General features: G+C 49.9%; 1 protein-coding gene across 2 annotated transcripts in view; it reads right to left on the reverse strand.

Annotated features, from left to right (window-relative positions):
• LOC140409347 (lysyl oxidase homolog 3B-like) overlaps positions 1 to 22,722 on the reverse strand; it is a 461,422-nt gene that overhangs the window by 261,247 nt on the left and 177,453 nt on the right. The gene's annotated exons all lie outside the window — the stretch shown is intronic.

The following is a 22,722-nucleotide window of genomic DNA, read 5'->3' on the forward strand; positions in this document are numbered from 1 at the left end:
TGTCCTGGATAAAGCCAGTGTAAGATTTGGAGGTAGTTCACTGTCCTCGATAAAGCCAGTGTAAGATATGGAGGTAGTTCACTGTCCTGTATAAAGCCAGTGTAAGATATGGAGGTATTTCACTGGCATGGATAAAGCAAGTGTAAGATATGGAGGTAGCTCCGTGTCCTGGATAAAGCCAGTGTAAGATATGGAGGTAGCTCCGTGTCCTGGATAAAGCCAGTGGAAGATATGGAGGATCCTCCGTGTCCTGGATAAAGCCAGTGTAAGATATGGAGGAGGCTCAGTGTCCTGGATAAAGCCGGTGAAAGATATGGAGGAGGCTCCTGTCCAGGATAAAGCCAGTGTAAGATATGGAGGAGCATCCGTGTCCTGGATAAAGCCAGTGTAAGATATGGAGGAGGCTCCGTGTCCTGTATAAAGCCACTGTAAGATATGGAGGAGGCTCCGTGTCCTGGGAAAAGCCAGTGTAAGATATGGAGGTAGCTCCCTGTCCTGGTTAAAGCCAGTGTAAGATATGGAGGTAGCTCCGTGTCCTGGTTAAAGCCAGTGTAAGATATGGAGGTAGCTCCGTGTCCTGGATAAAGCCAGTGTTAGATGTGGAGGTAGCTCCGTGTCCTGGAGTAAACCAGTGAGAGATATGGAGGTAGCTCCCAATCGTGGATAAAGCCAGTGTAAGATATGGAGGAGGCTCCCTGTCCTGGATAAAGCCAGTGTAAGATATGGAGGAGGCTCCGTGTCCTCGAGAAAGCCAGTGTAAGATATGGAGGTAGTTCACTGTCCTGGATAAAGCCAGTGTAGGATATGGAGGTAGCTCCGTGTCCTGGATAAAGCCAGTGTAAGATATGGAGGTAGTTCACTGCCCTGGATAAAGCCAGTGTAAGATATGGAGGCAGCTCCGTGTCCTGGATAAAGCCAGTGTAAGATATGGAGGTAGTTCACTGTCCTGGATAAAGCCAGTGTAAGATATGGAGGTAGTTCACTGTCCTGGATAAAGCCAGTGTATGATATGGAGGAGGCTCCGTGTCCTGGATAAAGCCAGTGTAAGATATGGAGGTAGTTCACTGTCCTGGATAAAGCCAGTGTAAGATATGGAGGAGGCTCCGTGTCCTGGATAAAGCCAGTGTAAGATATGGAGGTAGTTCACTGTCCTGGATAAAGCCAGTGTAAGATATGGAGGAGGCTCCGTGTCCTGGATAAAGCCAGTGTAAGATATGGAGGAGGCTCCGTGTCCTGGATAAAGCCAGTGTAAGATATGGAGGAGGCTCCGTGACCTGGATAAAGTCAGTGTAAGATATGGAGGAGGCTCCGTGTCCTGGATAAAGCCAGTGTAAGATATGGAGGTAGCTCCGTGTCCTGGATAAAGTCAGTGTACGATATGGAGGAGGCTCCGTGTCCTGGATAAAGCCAGTGTAATATATGGAGGGGGCTCACTGTCCTGGATAAAGCCCGTGGAAGATATGGAGGTAGTTCACTGTCCTGGATAAAGCCAGTGTAAGATATGGAGGAGGCTCCGTGTCCTGGATAAAGTCAGTGTAAGATATGGAGGAGGCTCCGTGTTCTGGATAAAGCCAGTGTAAGATATGGAGGTAGCTCACTGTCCTGGATAAAGCCAGTGTAAGATATGGAGGTAGTTCACTGTCCTGGATAAAGCCAGTGTAAGGTATGTAGGCAGCTCCGTGTCCTGGATAAAGCCAGTGAAAGATATGGAGGTAGTTCACTGTCCTGGATAAAGCCAGTGTAAGATATGGAGGTAGTTCACTGTCCTGGATAAAGCCAGTGTATGATATGGAGGAGGCTCCGTGTCCTGGATAAAGCCAGTGTAAGATATGGAGGTAGTTCACTGTCCTGGATAAAGCCAGTGTAAGATATGGAGGAGGCTCCGTGTCCTGGATAACCCAAGTGTAAGATATGGAGGTAGTTCACTGTCCTGGATAAAGCCAGTGTATGATATGGAGGAGGCTCCGTGTCCTGGATAAAGCCAGTGTAAGATATGGAGGTAGTTCACTGCCCTGGATAAAGCCACTGTAAGATATGGAGGCAGCTCCGTGTCCTGGATAAAGCCAGTGTAAGATATGGAGGTAGTTCACTGTCCTGGATAAAGCCAGTGTAAGATATGGAGGTAGTTCACTGTCCTGGATAAAGCCAGTGTATGATATGGAGGAGGCTCCGTGTCCTGGATAAAGCCAGTGTAAGATATGGAGGTAGTTCACTGTCCTGGATAAAGCCAGTGTAAGATATGGAGGAGGCTCCGTGTCCTGGATAAAGCCAGTGTAAGATATGGAGGTAGTTCACTGTCCTGGATAAAGCCAGTGTATGATATGGAGGAGGCTCCGTGTCCTGGATAAAGCCAGTGTCAGATATCGAGGTAGTTCACTGTCCTGGATAAAGCCAGTGTAAGATATGGAGGAGGCTCCGTGACCTGGATAAAGTCAGTGTAAGATATGGAGGAGGCTCCGTGTCCTGGATAAAGCCAGTGTAAGATATGGAGAAGGCTCACTGTCCTGGATAAAGTCAGTGTAAGATATGGAGGAGGCTCCGTGTCCTGGATAAAGCCAGTGTAATATATGGAGGGGGCTCACTGTCCTGGATAAAGCCCGTGGAAGATATGGAGGTAGTTCACTGTCCTGGATAAAGCCAGTGTAAGATATGGAGGAGGCTCCGTGTCCTGGATAAAGTCAGTGTAAGATATGGAGGAGGCTCCGTGTTCTGGATAAAGCCAGTGTAAGATATGGAGGTAGCTCACTGTCCTGGATAAAGCCAGTGTAAGATATGGAGGTAGTTCACTGTCCTGGATAAAGCCAGTGTAAGATATGTAGGCAGCTCCGTGTCCTGGATAAAGCCAGTGAAAGATATGGAGGTAGTTCACTGTCCTGGATAAAGCCAGTGTATGATATGGAGGAGGCTCCGTGTCCTGGATAAAGCCAGTGTAAGATATGGAGGTAGTTCACTGTCCTGGATAAAGCCAGTGTAAGATATGGAGGAGGCTCCGTGTCCTGGATAACGCCAGTGTAAGATATGGAGGTAGTTCACTGTCCTGGATAAAGCCAGTGTATGATATGGAGGAGGCTCCGTGTCCTGGATAAAGCCAGTGTCAGATATGGAGGTAGTTCACTGTCCTGGATAAAGCCAGTGTAAGATATGGAGGAGGCTCCGTGACCTGGATAAAGTCAGTGTAAGATATGGAGGAGGCTCCGTGTCCTGGATAAAGCCAGTGTAAGATATGGAGGAGGCTCCGTGTCCTGGATAAAGCCAGTGTAAGATATGGAGGTAGTTCACTGTCCTGGATAAAGCCAGTGTAAGATATGGAGGAGGCTCCGTGTCCTGGATAACGCCAGTGTAAGATATGGAGGTAGTTCACTGTCCTGGATAAAGCCAGTGTATGATATGGAGGAGGCTCCGTGTCCTGGATAAAGCCAGTGTCAGATATGGAGGTAGTTCACTGTCCTGGATAAAGCCAGTGTAAGATATGGAGGAGGCTCCGTGACCTGGATAAAGTCAGTGTAAGATATGGAGGAGGCTCCGTGTCCTGGATAAAGCCAGTGTAAGATATGGAGGTAGCTCCGTGTCCTGGATAAAGTCAGTGTAAGATATGGAGGAGGCTCCGTGTCCTGGATAAAGCCAGTGTAATATATGGAGGGGGCTCACTGTCCTGGATAAAGCCCGTGGAAGATATGGAGGTAGTTCACTGTCCTGGATAAAGCCAGTGTAAGATATGGAGGAGGCTCCGTGTCCTGGATAAAGCCAGTGTAAGATATGGAGGAGGCTCCGTGTTCTGGATAAAGCCAGTGTAAGAGATGGAGGTAGTTCACTGTCCTGTATAAAGCCAGTGTAAGATATGGAGGTATTTCACTGGCATGGATAAAGCAAGTGTAAGATATGGAGGTAGCTCCGTGTCCTGGATAAAGCCAGTGTAAGATATGGAGGTAGCTCCGTGTCCTGGATAAAGCCAGTGTAAGATATGGAGGAGCCTCCGTGTCCTGGATAAAGCCAGTGAAAGATATGGAGGAGGCTTCTATCCAGGATAAAGCCAGTGTAATATATGGAGGAGCATCCGTGTCCTGGATAAAGCCAGTGAAAGATATGGAGGAGGCTTCTATCCAGGATAAAGCCAGTGTAATATATGGAGGAGCATCCGTGTCCTGGATAAAGCCAGTGAAAGATATGGAGGAGGCTTCTATCCAGGATAAAGCCAGTGTAATATATGGAGGAGCATCCGTGTCCTGGATAAAGCCACTGTAAGATATGGAGGAGGCTCCGTGTCCTGGGAAAAGCCAGTGTAAGATATGGTGGTAGCTCCGTGTCCTGATTAAAGCCAGTGTAAGATATGGAGGTAGCTCCGAGTCCTGGATAAAGCCAGTGTAAGATATGGAGGAGGATCCGTGTCCTGGGAAAAGCCAGTGTTAGATGTGGAGGTAGCTCCGTGTCCTGGAGTAAACCAGTGTGAGATATGGAGGTAGCTCCCAATCGTGGATAAAGCCAGTGTAAGATATGGAGGAGGCTCCCTGTCCTGGATAAAGCCAGTGTAAGATATGGAGGAGGCTCCGTGTCCTCGAGAAAGCCAGTGTAAGATATGGAGGTAGTTCACTGTCCTGGATAAAGCCAGTGTAGGATATGGAGGTAGCTCTGTGTCCTGGATAAAGCCAGTGTAAGATATGGAGGTAGTTCACTGCCCTGGATAAAGCCAGTGTAAGATATGGAGGCAGCTCCGTGTCCTGGATAAAGCCAGTGTAAGATATGGAGGTAGTTCACTGTCCTGGATAAAGCCAGTGTAAGATATGGAGGTAGTTCACTGTCCTGGATAAAGCCAGTGTATGATATGGAGGAGGCTCCGTGTCCTGGATAAAGCCAGTGTAAGATATGGAGGTAGTTCACTGTCCTGGATAAAGCCAGTGTAAGATATGGAGGAGGCTCCGTGTCCTGGATAAAGCCAGTGTAAGATATGGAGGTAGTTCACTGTCCTGGATAAAGCCAGTGTAAGGTATGGAGGAGGCTCCGTGTCCTGGATAAAGCCAGTGTCAGATATCGAGGTAGTTCACTGTCCTGGATAAAGCCAGTGTAAGATATGGAGGAGGCTCCGTGACCTGGATAAAGTCAGTGTAAGATATGGAGGAGGCTCCGTGTCCTGGATAAAGCCAGTGTGAGATATGGAGGTAGTTCACTGTCCTGGATAAAGCCAGTGTAAGATATGGAGGAGGCTCCGTGTCCTGGATAAAGTGAGTGTAAGATATGGAGGTAGTTCACTGTCCTGGATAAAGCCAGTGTAAGATATGGAGGAGGCTCCGTGTCCTGGATAAAGTCAGTGTAAGATATGGAGGTAGCTCCGTGTCCTGGATAAAGTCAGTGTAAGATATGGAGGAGGCTCCGTGTCCTGGATAAAGCCAGTGTAATATATGGAGGGGGTTCACTGTCCTGGATAAAGCCCGTGGAAGATATGGAGGTAGTTCACTGTCCTGGATAAAGCCAGTGTAAGATATGGAGGAGGCTCCGTGTCCTGGATAAAGTCAGTGTAAGATATGGAGGAGGCTCCGTGTTCTGGATAAAGCCAGTGTAAGATGTGGAGGTAGCTCACTGTCCTGGATAAAGCCAGTGTAAGATATGAAGGAGCCTCTGTGTCCTGGATAAAGCCAGTGTAAGATATGGAGGAGGCTCCGTGTCCTGGATAAAGGCAGTGTAGGATATGGAGGAGGCTCCGTGTCCTGGATAAAGGCAGTGTAGGATATGGAGGTCGTGCACTGACCTGGATAAAGCCAGTGTAAGATATGGAGGAGGATCCGTGTCCTGGATAAAGGCAGTGTAGGATATGGAGGAGGCTCCGTGTCCTGGATAAAGCCAGTGTAAGATATGGAGGTAGTTCACTGTCCTGGATAAAGCCAGTGTAAGATATGGAGGTAGTTCCGTGTCCTGGATAAAGCCAGTGTAAGATATGGAGGTAGTTCACTGTCCTGGATAAGGCCAGCGTAAGATATGGAGGAGGCTCCGTGTCCTGGATAAAGCCAGTGTAAGATATGGAGGTAGCTCCGTGTCCTGGATAAAGCCAGTGTAAGATATGGAGGTAGTTCACTGTCCTGGATAAAGCCAGTGTAAGATATGGAGGCAGCTCCGTGTCCTGGATAAAGCCAGTGAAAGATATGGAGGTAGTCCACTGTCCTGGATAAAGCCAGTGTAAGATATGGAGGTAGTTCACTGTCCTGGATAAAGCCAGTGTATGATATGGAGGAGGCTCCGTGTCCTGGATAAAGCCAGTGTAAGATATGGAGGTAGTTCACTGTCCTGGATAAAGCCAGTGTCAGATATGGAGGAGGCTCCGTGTCCTGGATAACGCCAGTGTAAGATATGGAGGTAGTTCACTGTCCTGGAAAAAGCCAGTGTAAGATATGAAGGAGCCTCTGTGTCCTGGATAAAGCCAGTGTAAGATATGGAGGAGGCTCCGTGTCCTGGATAAAGGCAGTGTAGGATATGGAGGAGGCTCCGTGTCCTGGATAAAGGCAGTGTAGGATATGGAGGTCGTGCACTGTCCTGGATAAAGCCAGTGTAAGATATGGAGGAGGATCCGTGTCCTGGATAAAGGCAGTGTAGGATATGGAGGAGGCTCCGTGTCCTGGATAAAGCCAGTGTAAGATATGGAGGTAGTTCACTGTCCTGGATAAAGCCAGTGTAAGATATGGAGGTAGTTCCGTGTCCTGGATAAAGCCAGTGTAAGATATGGAGGTAGTTCACTGTCCTGGATAAGGCCAGCGTAAGATATGGAGGAGGCTCCGTGTCCTGGATAAAGCCAGTGTAAGATATGGAGGTAGCTCCGTGTCCTGGATAAAGCCAGTGTAAGATATGGAGGTAGTTCACTGTCCTGGATAAAGCCAGTGTAAGATATGGAGGAGGCTCCGTGTCCTGGATAAAGCCAGTGTCAGATATGGAGGTAGTTCACTGTCCTGGATAAAGCCAGTGTAAGATATGGAGGACGCTCCGTGTCCTGGATAAAGCCAGTGTAAGATATGGAGGTAGCTCCGTGTCCTGGATAAAGTCAGTGTAAGATATGGAGGAGGCTCCGTGTCCTGGATAAAGTCAGTGTAAGATATGGAGGAGGCTCCGTGTTCTGGATAAAGCCAGTGTAAGATATGGAGGTAGGTCACTGTCCTAGATAAAGCCCGTGGAAGATATGGAGGTAGGTCACTGTCGTGGATAAAGCCAGTGTAAGATATGGAGGAGGCTCCGTGTCCTGGATAAAGTCAGTGTAAGATATGGAGGAGGCTCCGTGTTCTGGATAAAGCCAGTGTAAGATATGGAGGTAGCTCCATGTCCTGGATAAAGCCAGTGTAAGATATGGAGGTAGTTCACTGTCCTGGATAAAGCCAGTGTAAGATATGAAGGAGCCTCTGTGTCCTGGATAAAGCCAGAGTAAGATATGGAGGTAGCTCCGTGTCCTGGATAAAGCCAGTGTAAGATATGGAGGAGGCTCCGTGTCCTGGATAAAGGCAGTGTAAGATATCGAGGCGCCTCCGTGTCCTGGATAAAGTCAGTGTAAGATATGGAGGTAGGTCACTGTCCTGGATAAAGCCAGTGTAAGATATGAAGGAGCCTCTGTGTCCTGGATAAAGCCAGTGTAAGATATGGAGGTAGCTCCGTGTCCTGTATAAAGCCAGTGTAAGATATGGAGGAGGCTCCGTGTCCTGGATAAAGCCAGTGTACGATATGGAGGTAGTTCCGTGTCCTGGATAAAGCCAGTGTAAGATATCGAGGAGGCTCCGTGTCCTGGATAAAGTCAGTAAAAGATATGGAGGTCGTGCACTGTCCTGGATAAAGCCAGTGTAAGATATGGAGGAGGATCCGTGTCCTGGATAAAGCCAGTGTAGGATATGGAGGAGGCTCCGTGTCCTGTATAAAGCCAGTGTAAGATATGGAGGTCGTGCACTGTCCTGGATAAAGCCAGTGTAAGATATGGAGGAGGATCCGTGTCCTGGAAAAAGCCAGTGGAAGATATGGAGGTCGTGCACTGTCCTGGATGAAGCCAGTGTAAGATATGGAGGAGGCTCCGTGTCCTGGATAAAGTCAGTAAAAGATATGGAGGTCGTGCACTGTCCTGGATAAAGCCAGTGTAAGATATGGAGGAGGATCCGTGTCCTGGATAAAGCCAGTGTAGGATATGGAGGAGGCTCCGTGTCCTGTATAAAGCCAGTGTAAGATATGGAGGTCGTGCACTGTCCTGGATAAAGCCAGTGTAAGATATGGAGGAGGATCCGTGTCCTGGATAAATCCAGTGTAAGATATGGAGGTAGCTCCGTGTCCTGGATAAAGCCAGTGTAAGATATGGAGAAGGCTCCGTGTCCTGGATAAAGCCAGTGTAAGATATGGAGGAGGCTCCGTGTCCTGGATAAAGTCAGTGTAAGAGATGGAGGTCGTGCACTGTCCTGGATAAAGCCAGTGTAAGATATGGAGGAGGATCCGTGTCCTGGATAAAGCCAGTGTAGGATATGGAGGAGGCTCCGTGTCCTGGATAAAGCCAGTGTAAGATATGGAGGTCGTGCACTGTCCTGCGTAAAGCAAGTGTAAGATATGGAGGTAGTTCCGTGTCCTGGATAAAGCCAGTGTAAGATATGGAGGTAGCTCCGTGTCCTGGATAAAGCCAGTGTAAGATATGGAGGAGCCTCCGTGTCCTGGATAAAGCCAGTGTAAGATATGGAGGAGCCTCCGTGTCCTGGATAAAGCCAGTGAAAGATATGGAGGCGGCTCCTGTCCTGGATAAAGCCAGTGTAAGATATGGAGGAGCATCCGTGTCCTGGATAAAGCCAGTGTAAGAAATGGAGGTAGCTCCGTGTCCTGGATAAAGCCAGTGTAAGATATGGAGGAGGCTCCGTGTCCTGGATAAAGCCAGTGTAAGATATGGAGGTAGCTCCGAGTCCTGGATAAAGCCAGTGTAAGATAAGGAGGTAGTTCCCTGTCCTGGGAAAAGCCAGTGTTAGATGTGGAGGTAGCTCCGTGTCCTGGATTAAACCAGTGTGAGATATGGAGGTAGCTCCCAATCGTGGATAAAGCCAGTGTAAGATATGGAGGAGGCTCCGTGTCCTGGATAAAGCCAGTGTAAGATATGGAGGAGGCTCCGTGTCCTCGAGAAAGCAAGTGTAAGATATGGAGGTAGTTCACTTTCTGGATAAAGCCAGTGTAAGATATGGAGGTAGTTCCGTGTCCTGGATAAAGCCACTGTAAGATACGGAGGTAGTTCACTGTCCTGGATAAAGCCAGTGTAAGATATCGAGGAGGCTCCGTGTCCTGGATAAAACAAGTGTAAGATATGGAGGGGGTTCACTGTCCTGGATAAAGCAAGTGTAAGATATGGAGGAGGCTCCGTGTCCTGGATAAAGCCAGTGTAAGATACGGAGGTATTCACTGTCCTGGATAAAGCCAGTGTAAGATATGGAGGTAGCTCCGTGTCCTGGATAAAGTCAGTGTAAGATATGGAGGTAGTTCACTGTCCTGGATAAAGCCAGTGTAAGATATGGAGGAGGCTCCGTGTCCTGGATAAAGCCAGTGTAAGATACGGAGGTAGTTCACTGTCCTGGATAAAGCCAGTGTAAGATATGGAGGAAGTTCCGTGTCCTGGATAAAGCCAGAGTAAGATATGGAGGTAGCTCCGTGTCCTGGATAAAGCCAGTGTAGGATATGGAGGAGGCTCCGTGTCCTGGATAAAGCCAGTGTAAGATATGGAGGTAGTTCACTGTCCTGGATAAAGCCAGTGTAAGATATGGAGGAAGTTCCGTGTCCTGGATAAAGCCAGAGTAAGCTATGGAGGTACCTCCGTGTCCTGGATAAAGCCAGTGTAAGATATGGAGGTAGTTCACTGTCCTGGATAAAGCCAGTGTAAGATATGGAGGAGGCTCCGTGTCCTGGATAAAGTCAGTGTAAGATATGGAGGTCGTGCACTGTCCTGGATAAAGCCAGTGTAATATATGGAGGAGGATCCGTGTCCTGGATAAAGCCAGTGTAGGATATGGAGGTAGTTCACTGTCCTGGATAAAGCCAGTGTAAGATATGGAGGTAGTTCACTGTCCTGGATAAAGCCAGTGTAAGATATGGAGGAGGCTCCGTGTCCTGGATAAAGCCAGTGTAAGATATGGAGGTCGTGCACTGTCCTGGATAAAGCCAGTGTAAGATATGGAGGAGGCTCCGTGTCCTGGATAAAGCCAGTGTAAGATATGGAGGTAGCTCCGTGTCCTGGATAAAGACAGTGTAAGATATGGAGGTAGTTCACTGTCCTGGAAAAAGCCAGTGTAAGATATGGAGGAGGCTCCGTTTCCTGGATAAAGCTAGTGTAAGATATGGAGGAGGCTCCGTGTCCTGAATAAAGTCAGTGTAAGATATGGAGGACGTGCACTGTCCTGGATAAAGCCCGTGTAAAATATGGAGGTAGTTCCGTGTCCTGGATAAAGCCAGTGTAAGATATGGAGGTCGTGCACTGTCCTGGATAAAGCCAGAGTAAGATATGGAGGCAGCTCCGTGTCCTGGATAAAGCCAGTGTAATATATGGAGGAGGGACGTGTCCTGGATAAAGCCAGTGTAGGATATGGAGGTAGTTCACTGTCCTGGATAAAGCCAGTGTAAGATATGGAGGTAGTTCACTGTCCTGGATAAAGCCAGTGTAAGATATGGAGGAGGCTCCGTGTCCTGAATAAAGTCAGTGTAAGATATGGAGGTCGTGCACTGTCCTGGATAAAGCCCGTGTAAGATATGGAGGTAGTTCCGTGTCCTGGGTAAAGCCAGAGTAAGATATGGAGGTAGCTCCGTGTCCTGGATAAAGCCAGTGTAAGATATGGAGGCAGCTCCGTGTCCTGGATAAAGCCAGTGTAAGATATGGAGGTAGTTCACTGTCCTGGATAAAGCCAGTGTAAGATATGGAGGTAGTTCACTGTCCTGGATAAAGCCAGTGTAAGATATGGAGGAGGCTCCGTGTCCTGGATAAAGTCAGTGTAAGATATGGAGGAGGCTCCGTGTCCTGGATAAAGCCAGTGTAAGATATGGAGGAGGCTCCGTGTCCTGGATAAAGTCAGTGTAAGATATGGAGGTAGCTCCGTGTCCTGGATAAAAGCCAGTGTAAGATATGGAGGTAGTTCACTGTCCTGGATAAAGCCAGTGTAAGATATGGAGGAGCCTCCGTGTCCTGGATAAAGCCAGTGTAAGATATAGAGGTAGCTCCGTGACCTGGATAAAGCCAGTGTAAGATATGGAGAAGGCTCGGTGTCCTGGATAAAGCCAGTGTAAGATATGGAGGTCGTGCACTGTCCTGGATAAAGCCAGTGTAAGATATGGAGGAGGATCCGTGCCCTGGATAAAGCCAGTGCAAGATTTCTTGGAGGAGGCTCCGTGTCCTGGATAAAGCCAGTGTAAGATATGGAGGTTGCTCCGTGTCCTGGATAAAGCCAGTGTAAGATATGGAGGTAGTTCACTGTCCTGTATAAAGCCAGTGTAAGATATGGAGGTTGTTCACTGTCCTGGATAAAGCCAGTGTAAGATATGGAGGTAGTTCCGTGTCCTGGATAAAGCCAGTGAAAGATATGGAGGAGGCTCCGTGTCCTGGATAAAGCCAGTGTAAGATATGGAGGAGGCTCCGTGTCCTGGATAAAGCCAGAGTAAGATATGGAGGAGGCTCCGTGTCCTGGATAAAGCCAGTGTAAGATATGGAGGAGGCTCCGTGTCCTGGGAAAAGCCAGTGTAAGATATGGAGGAGGCTCCGTGTCCTGGATAAAACCAGTGTAAGATATGGAGGTAGCTCCCTGTCGTGGATGAAGCCAGTGTAAGATATGGAGGTCGTGCACTGTCCGGGATAAAGCCAGTGTAAGATATGGAGGAGGCTCCGTGTCCTGGATAAAGCCAGTATAAGATATGAAGGTAGCTCCGTGTCCTGGATAAAGCCAGTGTAAGATATGGAGGAGGCTCCGTGTCCTGGGAAAAGCCAGTGTAAGATATGGAGGAGGCTCCGTGTCCTGGATAAAACCAGTGTAAGAAATGGAGGTAGCTCCCTGTCGTGGATAAAGCCAGTGTAAGATATGGAGGTAGTTCCGTGTCCTGGATAAAGCCAGTGTAAGATATGAAGGTACTTCACTGTCCTGGATAAAGCCAGTGTAAGATACGGAGGAAGTTCCGTGTCCTGGATAAAGCCAGTGTAAGATATCGATGTAGTTCACTGTCCTGGATAAAGCCAGTGTAAGATATGGAGGTAGTTCCGTGTCCTGGATAAAGCCAGTGTACGATATGGAGGTAGTTCACTGTCCTGGATAAAGCCAATGTACGATATGGAGGTAGTTCACTGTCCTGGATAAAGCCTGTGTAAGATATGGAGGTCGTTCACTGTCGTGGATAAAGCCAGTGTAAGATATGGAGGAGGCTCCGTGTCCTGGATAAAGCCAGAGTAAGATATGGAGGTAGTTCACTGTCCTGGATAAAGCCAGTGTAAGATATGGAGGAGACTCCGTGTCCTGGATAAAGTCAGTGTAAGATATGGAGGAGGCTCCGTGTCCTGGGAAAAGCCAGTGTAAGATATGGAGGTAGCTCCGTGTCCTGGATAAAATCAGTGTAAGATATGGAGGTAGCTCCCTGTCGTGGATAACGCCAGTGTAAGATATGAAGGAGGCTCCGTGACCTGGATAAAGCCAGTGTAAGATATGGAGGGGGCTCACTGTCCTGTATAAAGCCAGTGTAAGATATGGAGGTAGCTCCGTGTCCTGGATAAAGCCAGTGTAAGATATGGAGGAGGCTTCGTGTCCTCGATAAAGCCAGTGTAAGATATGGAGGTAGTTCACTGTCCTGGGTAAATCCAGTGTAAGATATGGAGGCAGCTCCGTGTCCTGGATAAAGCCAGTGTAAGATATGGAGGTAGTTCACTGTCCTGGATAAAGCCAGGGTAAGATATGGAGGAAGTTCACTGTCCTGGATAAAGCCAGTGTAAGATATGGAGGAGGCTCCGTGTCCTGGATAAAGCCAGTGTAAGATATGGAGGTAGTTCACTGTCCCGGATAAAGCCAGTGTGAGATATGGAGGCAGCTGCGTGTCCTGGATAAAGCCAGTGTAAGATATGGAGGTAGTTCACTGTCTAGGATAAAGCCAGTGTAAGATATGGAGGTAGTTCACTGTCCTGGATAAAGCCAGTGTAAGTTATGGAGGAGGCTCCGTGTCCTGGATAAAGCCAGTGTAAGATATGGAGGAGGCTCCGTGTCCTGGGAAAATCCAGTGTAAGATATGGAGGTAGCTCCGTGTCCTGGATAAAGCCAGTGTAAGATATGGAGGTAGCTCCGTGTCCTGGATAAAGCCAGTGTAAGATATGGAAGAGGCGCCGTGTCCTGGGAAAAGCCAGTGTAAGATATGGAGGTAGCTCCGTGTCCTGGATAAAACCAGTGTAAGATATGGAGGTAGCTCCCTGTCGTGGATAAAGCCAGTGTAAGATACGGAGGAGGCTCCGTGACCTGGATAAAGCCAGTGTAAGATATGGAGGGGGCTCACTGCCCTGTATAAAGCCAGTGTAAGATATGGAGGTAGCTCCGTGTCCTGGATAAAGCCAGTGTAAGATATGGATGTAGCTCCGTGTTCTGGATAAAGCCAGTGTAAGATATGGAGGAGGCTTCGTGTCCTCGATAAAGCCAGTGTAAGATATGGAGGTAGTTCACTGTCCTGGATAAATCCAGTGTAAGATATGGAGGCAGCTCCGTGTCCTGGATAAAGCCAGTGTAAGATATGGAGGAGGCTCCGTGTCCTGGATAAAGCCAGTGTAAGATATGGAGGTAGTTCACTGTCCTGGATAAAGCCAGTGTAAGATATGGAGGCAGCTCCGTGTCCTGGATAAAGCCAGTGTAAGATATGGAGGGGGCTCACTGTTCTGGATAAAGCAAGTGTAAGATATGGAGGAGGCTCCGTGTCCTGGATAAAGCCAGTGTAAGATATGGAGGTAGCTCCGTGTCCTGGATAAAGGCAGTGTAAGATATGGAGGTACTTCACTGTCCTGGATAAAGCCAGTGTAAGATATGGAGGTAGTTCACTGTCCTGAATAAAGCCAGTGTAAGATATGGCGGTAGCTCCGTGTACTGTATAAAGCCAGTGTAAGATATGGAGGTAGTTCACTGTCCTGGATAAAGCCAGTGTAAGATATGGAGGTAGTTCACTGTCCTGGATAAAGCCAGTGTAAGATATGGCGGTAGCTCCGTGTACTGTATAAAGCCAGTGTAAGATATGGAGGTAGTTCACTGTCCTGGATAAAGCCAGTGTAAGATATGGAGGTAGTTCACTGTCCTGGATAAAGCCAGTGTAAGATATGGAGGTAGTTCACTGTCCTGGATAAAGCCAGTGTAAGATATGGAGGTAGCTCCGTGTCCTGTATAAAGCCAGTGTAAGATATGGAGGTAGTTCACTGTCCTGGATAAAGCCAGTGTAAGATATGGAGGTAGTTCACTGTCCTGGATAAAGCCAGTGTAAGATATGGCGGTAGCTCCGTGTACTGTATAAAGCCAGTGTAAGATATGGAGGTAGTTCACTGTCCTGGATAAAGCCAGTGTAAGATATGGAGGTAGTTCACTGTCCTGGATAAAGCCAGTGTAAGATATGGAGGTCGTTCCCTGTCCTGGATAAAGCCAGTGTAAGAAATGTAGGGGGATCCGTGTCCTGGATAAAGACAGTGTAAGATATGGAGGTAGTTCACTGTCCCGGATAATGCCAGAGTAAGATATGGAGGTAGTTTACTGTCCTGGATAAAGCCAGTGTAAGATATGGAGGTAGCTCCGTGTCCTGGATAAAGCGAGTGTAAGATATGGAGGTAGTTCACTGTCCTGGATAAAGCCAGTGTAAGATATGGAGGAGACTCCGTGTCCTGGAGAAAGCCAGTGTAGGATATGGAGGAGGCTCACTGTCCTGGATAAAACCAGTGTAAGATATGTAGGAGGCTCACTGTCCTGGATAAAGCCAGTGTAAGATGTGGAGGTAGTTCACTGTCCTGGATAAAGCCAGAGTAAGATATGGAGGTAGTTCACTGTCCTGGATAAAGCCAGTGTCAGACATGGAGGAGTCTCCGTGTCCTGGAGAAAGCCAGTGTAGGATATGGAGGAGGCTCACTGTCCTGGATAAAACCAGTCTAAGATATGGAGGAGGCTCCGTGTCCTGGATAAAGCCAGTGCAGGATATGGAGGAGGCTCCGTTTCATGGATAAAACCAGTGTAAGATATGGAAGTAGTTCACTGTCCTTGATAAAGGCAGAGTAAGATATGGAGGTAGTTCACTGTCCTGGATTAAGCCAGTGTAGGATATGGAGGAGGCTCACTCTCCCGGATAAAACCAGTGTAAGATATGGAGGGGGCTCACTGTCCTGGATAAAACCTGTGTAAGATATGGAGAAGGCTCACTGTCCTGGATAAAGCCAGTGTTAGACATGGAGGAGGCTCCGTGTCCTGGATAAAGCCAGTGTAAGATATGGCGGGGGCTCACTGTCCTGGATAAAACCTGTGTAAGATATGGAGAAGGCTCACTGTCCTGGATAAAGCCAGTGTTAGACATGGAGGAGGCGCCATGTCCTGGATAAAGCCAGTGTAGGATATGGAGGAGGCTCCGTGTCGTGGATAAAGCCAGTGTAAGATATGGAGGAGGCTCACTATCCTGGATAAAGCCAGTGTAAGATATGGAGGTAGTTCACTGTCCTGGATAAAGCCAGTGTAAGATATGGAGGTAGTTCACTGTCCTGGATAAAGCCAGTGTAGGATATGGAGGAGGCTCACTCTCCCGGATAAAACCAGTTTAAGATATGGAGGGGGCTCACTGTACTGGATAAAGCCAGTGTAAGATATGGAGGAGGCTCCGTGTCCTGGATAAAGCCAGTGTAGGATATGGAGGAGGCTCCGTGTCCTGGATAAAACCAGTGTAAGATATGGAAGTAGTTCACTGTCCTGGATAAAGGCAGAGTAAGATATGGAGGTAGTTCACTGTCCTGGATAAAGCCAGTGTAGGATATGGAGGAGGCTCACTGTCCTGGATAAAACCAGTGTAAGATATGGAGGAGGCTCCGTGTCCTGGATAAAGCCAGTGTAGGATATGGAGGAGGCTCCGTGTCCTGGATAAAACCAGTGTAAGATATGGAAGTAGTTCACTGTCCTGGATAAAGGCAGAGTAAGATATGGAGGTAGTTCACTGTCCTGGATAAAGCCAGTGTAGGATATGGAGGAGGCTCACTCTCCCGGATAAAACCAGTGTAAGATATGGAGGGGGCTCACTGTCCTGGATAAAGCCAGTGTAAGATATGGAGGAGGCTCCGTGTCCTGGATAAAGCCAGTGTAGGATATGGAGGAGGCTCCGTGTCCTGGATAAAACCAGTGTAAGATATGGAAGTAGTTCACTGTCCTGGATAAAGGCAGAGTAAGATATGGAGGTAGTTCACTGTCCTGGATAAAGCCAGTGTAGGATATGGAGGAGGCTCACTGTCCTGGATAAAACCAGTGTAAGATATGGAGGAGGCTCCGTGTCCTGGATAAAGCCAGTGTAGGATATGGAGGAGGCTCCGTGTCCTGGATAAAACCAGTGTAAGATATGGAAGTAGTTCACTGTCCTGGATAAAGGCAGAGTAAGATATGGAGGTAGTTCACTGTCCTGGATAAAGCCAGTGTAGGATATGGAGGAGGCTCACTCTCCCGGATAAAACCAGTGTAAGATATGGAGGGGGCTCACTGTCCTGGATAAAACCTATGTAAGATATGGAGAAGGCTCACTGTCCTGGATAAAGCCAGTGTTAGACATGGAGGAGGCTCCATGTCCTGGATAAAGCCAGTGTAGGATATGGAGGAGGCTCCGTGTCGTGGATAAAGCCAGTGCAAGATATGGAGGAGGCTCACTGTCCTGGATAAAGCCAGTGTAAGATATGGAGGTGGTTCACTGTCCTGGATAAAGCCAGTGTAAGATATGGAGGTAGTTCACTGTCCTGGATAAAGCCAGTGTAAGATATGGAGGAGGCTCCGTGTCCTGGATAAAGCCAGTGTAAGATATGGAGGGGACTCACTGTCCTGGATAAAACCTGTGTAAGATATGGAGAAGGCTCACTGTCCTGGATAAAGCCAGTGTTAGACATGGAGGAGGCTCCGTGTCCTGGAGAAAGCCAGTGTAGGATATGGAGGAGGCTCCGTGGCCTGGATAAAGCCAGTGTATGATATGGAGGTAGCTCCGTGTCCTGGATAAAGCCAGTGTAAGATATGGAGGTAGCTCACTGTCCTGGATAAAACCATTGTAAGATATGGAGGAGGGTCCGTGTTCTGGATAAAGCCACAGTCAGATACGGAGGTTGTTCACTGTCCTGGATAAAGCCAGTGTAGGATATGGAGGAGGCTCCGTGTCCTGGATAAAACCAGGGTAAGATATGGAGGTAGTTCACTGTCCTGGATAAAGCCAGTGTAGGATATGGAGGAGGCGCACTGTCCTGGATAAAGCCAGTGTAGGATATGGAGGAGGCTCCATGTTCTGGATAAGGCCAGAGTAAGATACGGAGGTTGTTCACTGTCCTGGATAAAGCCAGTGTAGGATATGGAGGAGGCTCCGTGTCCTGGATAAAGCCAGTGTAAGATATGGAGGTAGCTCCGTGTCCTGGATAAAGCCAGTGTAAGATATGGAGGTAGTTCACTGTCCTGTATAAAGCCAGAGTAAGATATGGAGGAGGCTCACTGTCCTGGATAAAACCAGTGTAAGATATGGAGGAGGCTCCGTGTTCTGGATAAAGCCAGTGTAAGATATGGAGGTAGTTCACTGTCCCGGATAAAGCCAGAGTAAGATATGGAGGAGGCTCCGTGTCCTGGATAAAGCCAGTGTAAGATATGGAGGGGGCTCACTGTCCTGGATAAAGCCAGAGTAAGATATGGAGGTAGTTCACTGTCGTGGATAAAGCCAGTGTAAGATATGGAGGTAGCTCCGTGTCCTGGATAAAGCCCGTGTAAGATATGGAGGGGGCTCACTGTCCTGGATAAAGCCAGTGTAAGACATGGAGGAGGCTCCGTGTCCTGGATAAAGCCAGTGTAAGATATGGAGGTAGTTCACTGTCCTGTATAAAGCCAGAGTAAGATATGGAGGAGGCTCACTGTCCTGGATAAAACCAGTGTAAGATATGGAGGAGGCTCCGTGTTCTGGATAAAGCCAGCGTAAGATATGGAGGTAGTTCACTGTCCCGGATAAAGCCAGAGTAAGATATGGAGGAGGCTCCGTGTCCTGGATAAAGCCAGTGTAAGATATGGAGGGGGCTCACTGTCCTGGATAAAGCCAGAGTAAGATATGGGGGTAGTTCACTGTCCTGGATAAAGCCAGTGTAAGATATGGAGGTAGTTCACTGTCCTGGACAAAGCCAGTGTAAGATATGGAGGAGGCTCCGTGTCCTCGATAAAGCCAGTGTAAGAAATGGAGGTAGTTCACTGTCCTGGATAAAGCCAGTGTAAGATATGGAGGAGGCTCCGTGTCCTGGAGAAAGCCAGTGTAAGACATGGAGGAGGCTCCGTGTCCTGGATAAAGCCAGTGTAAGATATGGAGGTAGTTCACTGTCCTGGATAAAGCCAGTGTAAGATATGGAGGAGGCTCCGTGTCCTGGAGAAAGCCAGTGTAAGATATGGAGGTAGCTCCGTGTCCTGGATAAAGCCCGTGTAAGATATGGAGGAGGCTCCGTGTCCTGGAGAAAGCCAGTGTAGGATATGGAGGTAGTTCACTGTCCTGGATAAAGCCAGAGTAGGATATGGAGGAGGCTCACTCTCCTGGATAAAACCAGTGTAAGATATGGAGGGGGCTCACTGTCCTGGATAAAACCAGTGTAAGATATGGAGGGGGCTCACTGTCCTGGATAAAACCAGTGTAAGATATGGAGGGGGTTCACTGTCCTGGATAAAGCCCGTGTAAGATATGGAGGAGGCTCACTGCCCTGGATAAAACCAGTGTAAGATATGGAGGAGGCTCCGTGTCGCAGACTACTGTCTGCTGAGCCGGGAACTGCAATGGGTGTTGTGCAGGAGGCGTCTGTTGAGGGTCGATGAGAATGGGATTGAGATCAGGTTATGCCAGATGCATCTTCCAGATCTTCAAGTTGATGGTATTTCTAATCCAGTTCTACTGTTGGAATACCGCCTGTGACTGGGAATAGCGAGCGGGACATGTAATTCTCACTGTATTCGCCACCCAGGCACATTGGCGGGGGGGGCGGGGGGCCGGGGGGGGCGGGGGGGGGAGCAGACAGATTGGGGGGCAGGGAGGCAATTGAGGAGGGAGGCTCAGAGGATTCGGGAGAGGAACAGGGAAGACGAGTGGGACGAGGGTTCAGCGGTATTGTTGTTGGGATGTTGGGGTGAGAGGAGATTGAGAGAGGAGAATTGAGGGGAAAGGGTACGGGGGAGCAGAATGGGAGATTGGGGAAGGGATTATGGAGGAGGGGGGATTGAGATGAAATGGGGGCTTAGGTTGGGTGGAGGTGTGGGGGATTGAGGCGGAGATTGGGGGGGGATTGATGTGAAAATGGGGTGTTGGGGTGGGAGGGGATGGGGTTTGAGGAGGGGGTTGGGGGGTTAGGGGCTTTTTGTGAAAATGGGTTAGGGTGTTGGGGTGGGAGAGGGATAGGAGATTGAGGAGGGAACTGGGGGGTTTGATGTGAAAATGCCTGAGGGGGTTGGGGGATTGAGGAGGGGGCTGGAGGGAGATGGGGGAGTGAGGAGGGGGTTGGAGGGGGTTGAGGGATTGAGGAGGGGGCTGGAGGGAGATTGAGGAGGGGGTTGGAGGGGGATGGGGATTGAAGAGGGGGTTGGAGGGGGGATTGAGGAGGGGTTTGGAGGGTGATGGGGTATTGAGGAGGGGGTTGGATGAAGGATTGACGAGTGGGTTGGAGGGGGATGAGGGATTGAGGAGGGGATTGGAGGGGAATGGGGAATTGAGGAGGGAGTTGGAGGGGGATGGGGGATTGAAGAGCGATTTGGAGGGGAGGGGGATTGGGGTTTGAGGAGGGAGTTGGAAGGATTGATGTGGAAATGGGTTAGGGTGTTGGAGGGGGATGAGGGATTGAGGAGGGGTTTGGAGGGGTTGAGGAATTAAGGAGGGGGTTGGAGTGGGATGAGGGATTGAGGAGGGGGTTGGAGGGGAATGGGGGATTGAGGAGGGGGAAGGAGGGGATGGGGATTAAGGAGGGGGGTGAGAGATTAAGGAGATGGTTGGAGGTGGATTGGGGGTTGCGGAGGGGGTTGGAGGAGGATGGGGATTAAGGAGGGGGTTGAAGGGGGATAAGGGATTGAGGATGGGTTGGAGGGGGATGGGGGATTGAGGAGGGGGTTGGAGGGGGATTGAGGAGGGGATTGAAGGGATGGGGATTGAGGAGGCGGTTGGAGGGGGATGGGGGATTGAAGAGGGGTTGGAGGGGGATTGAGGAGGGGGTTAGATGGGGGTTTGAGGGGGGTTGGGGAATGGGGGATTGAGGAGGGGGCTGGAGGCGGATGGGGGTTTGAGGAGTGGGTTGGAGGGGGATGGGATTGAGGAGGGGGTTGGAGTGGGATGAGGGATTGAGGAGGGGGTTGGAGGGGGATGGGGGATTGAGGAGGGGGAAGGAGGGGGATGGGGATCAAGGAGGGGGGTGGGAGATTAAGGAGAGGGTTGGATGGGGATTGGGGGTTGCGGAGGGGGTTGGTGGGGGAAAAGGGATTGAGGACGGGTTGGAGGGGGATGGGGGATTGAGGAAGGGTTGGAGGGGGATTGAGGAGGGGGTTGGGGGGAATTGGGATTGAGGAGGGGGTTGGAGGGGGATGGGGGATTGAGGAGGGGGTTGGAGGGGGACGGGGGATTGAGGGGGTTGGAGGGGGATTGAGGAGGGGGTTGGGGGATGGGGATTGAGGAGGGGGTTGGAGGGGGATGGGGGATTGAGGAGGGGGTTGGAGGGGGATTGAGGTGGGAGTTGGAGGGGGAAGGGGGATTGAAGAGGGGTTGGAGGGGGATTGAGGAGGGGGTTAGATGGGGGTTTGAGGAGTGGTTCGAGGGAATGGGGGGTTGAGGGGGGGTTGGGGAATGGGGATTGAGGAGGGGGCTGGAGGACGATGGGGGTTTGAGGAGAGGGTTGGAGGGGGATGGGGATTGAGGAGGGGTTGGAGGGGGATGGGGATTGAGGAGGGGGTTGGATGGGGGATTGAGGAGGGGTTTGGAGGGGGATTGAGGAGGGGGTTGGAGGGGGATTGAGGAGGGGGTTGGATGGTGTTTGAGGGGGGGTTGGAGGGGGATGGGGATTGAGGAGGGGGATGGGGATTGAGGAGGGGGTTAAATGGGGGTTTGAGGAGTGGTTCGAGGGGAATGGGGGGTTGAGGGGGGGTTGGGGAATGGGGATTGAGGAGGGGGCTGGAGGAGGATGGGGGTTTGAGGAGAGGGTTGGAGGGGGATGGGGATTGAGGAGGGGTTGGAGGGGGATGGGGATTGAGGAGGGGGTTGGATGGGGGATTGAGGAGGGGTTTGGAGGGAGATTGAGGAGGGGGTTGGAGGGGGATTGAGGAGGGGGTTGGATGGTGTTTGAGGGGGGGTTGGAGGGGGATGGGGATTGAGGAGGGGGATGGGGATTGAGGAGGGGGTTGAATTGGGGTTTGAGGAGGGGGATGGGGGATTGAGGAGGGGTTCAGATGGGGGTTTGAGGAGTGGTTGGAGGGGGATGGGGGATTGAGGAGGGGGTTGGGGAATGGGGTTTGAGGTGGGGGTTGGATGGGGGATTGAGGAGGGGATTGGAGGGAATGGCCCTTCTGGCTGACCTGCGTGTCACCATTCAGGTTGTATCTAGCAGCTGTAGACAGGCGACCAGGGTGAGGTACTGGAGAACCGTGGGAGAGCACAGCAGCACAGTGGATAGCACAGGGCCAGGGTCTCAGGCTCGATTTCCCGCTTGGTCACTGTCTGTGCGGAGTCTGCACATCCTCCCCGTGTGTGCGTGGGTTTCCTCCGGGTGCTCCGGTTTCGTCCCACAGTCCAAAGGTGTGCAGGTTAGGTGGATTGGCTGTGATAAATTGCCCTTAGTGACCAAAAAGATTAGGGGAGGCTATTGGGTTACGGGGATAGGCTGGAGGTGAGGGCTGAAGTGGGTCGGTGCAGACTCGATGGGCCGAATGGCCTTCTTCTGTTCTGTATGTTCTATGTTCTAATGGTCAGATTTAGGTTTAGTAATCAGCCTCGTCTCAATGTTACAGCCCTGAATCTTTAAAGAGAGTGGTTATGAAAGGAATCCTTGTGAAGCTGAGTGCCAATCCCAGGATAAAAAACACAGCTTCACAATCCAGCCTGTCCCTGTCACGGAGCTTCCTGCAATAACCAAGGAGCAGAGGTGTTAGGAGTTCCACCTGGCCGGGTGGTTTGACTTGCGGAGTTACTGTGTCATCTGAGGTAACCATTACTCACCAGCACCTCCCCATTGCTCTGGGCCTGCCCCTGGGCAGTGTGGTGCCCCAGCGCTCGTTCACATTCAGCACTGGCAACAAACATAGACAGCAATATGTGGGCCCGACAGACAACAGAGCTGAATGACATTCAGCAGCCATACCCGTACCGACACGGCAAACTGGGACAACCTATTTCACCTTGGAGGACACGACAGCTGAGCTTGACCAAATGTCCACACACCGTGTTAGACTGCAGGGGACACTGGACAACACCAGCGCAGTGTCCAACTGGGATCAGTGTACATAGACCCACAGACTGAGGGTGAGGATCCAGTTACTCTCACACTGAGGTGATGAT

Source organism: Scyliorhinus torazame, chromosome 3 (assembly GCF_047496885.1).
Source record: "Scyliorhinus torazame isolate Kashiwa2021f chromosome 3, sScyTor2.1, whole genome shotgun sequence".
NCBI classification, from domain to species: Eukaryota; Metazoa; Chordata; class Chondrichthyes; order Carcharhiniformes; family Scyliorhinidae; genus Scyliorhinus; species Scyliorhinus torazame.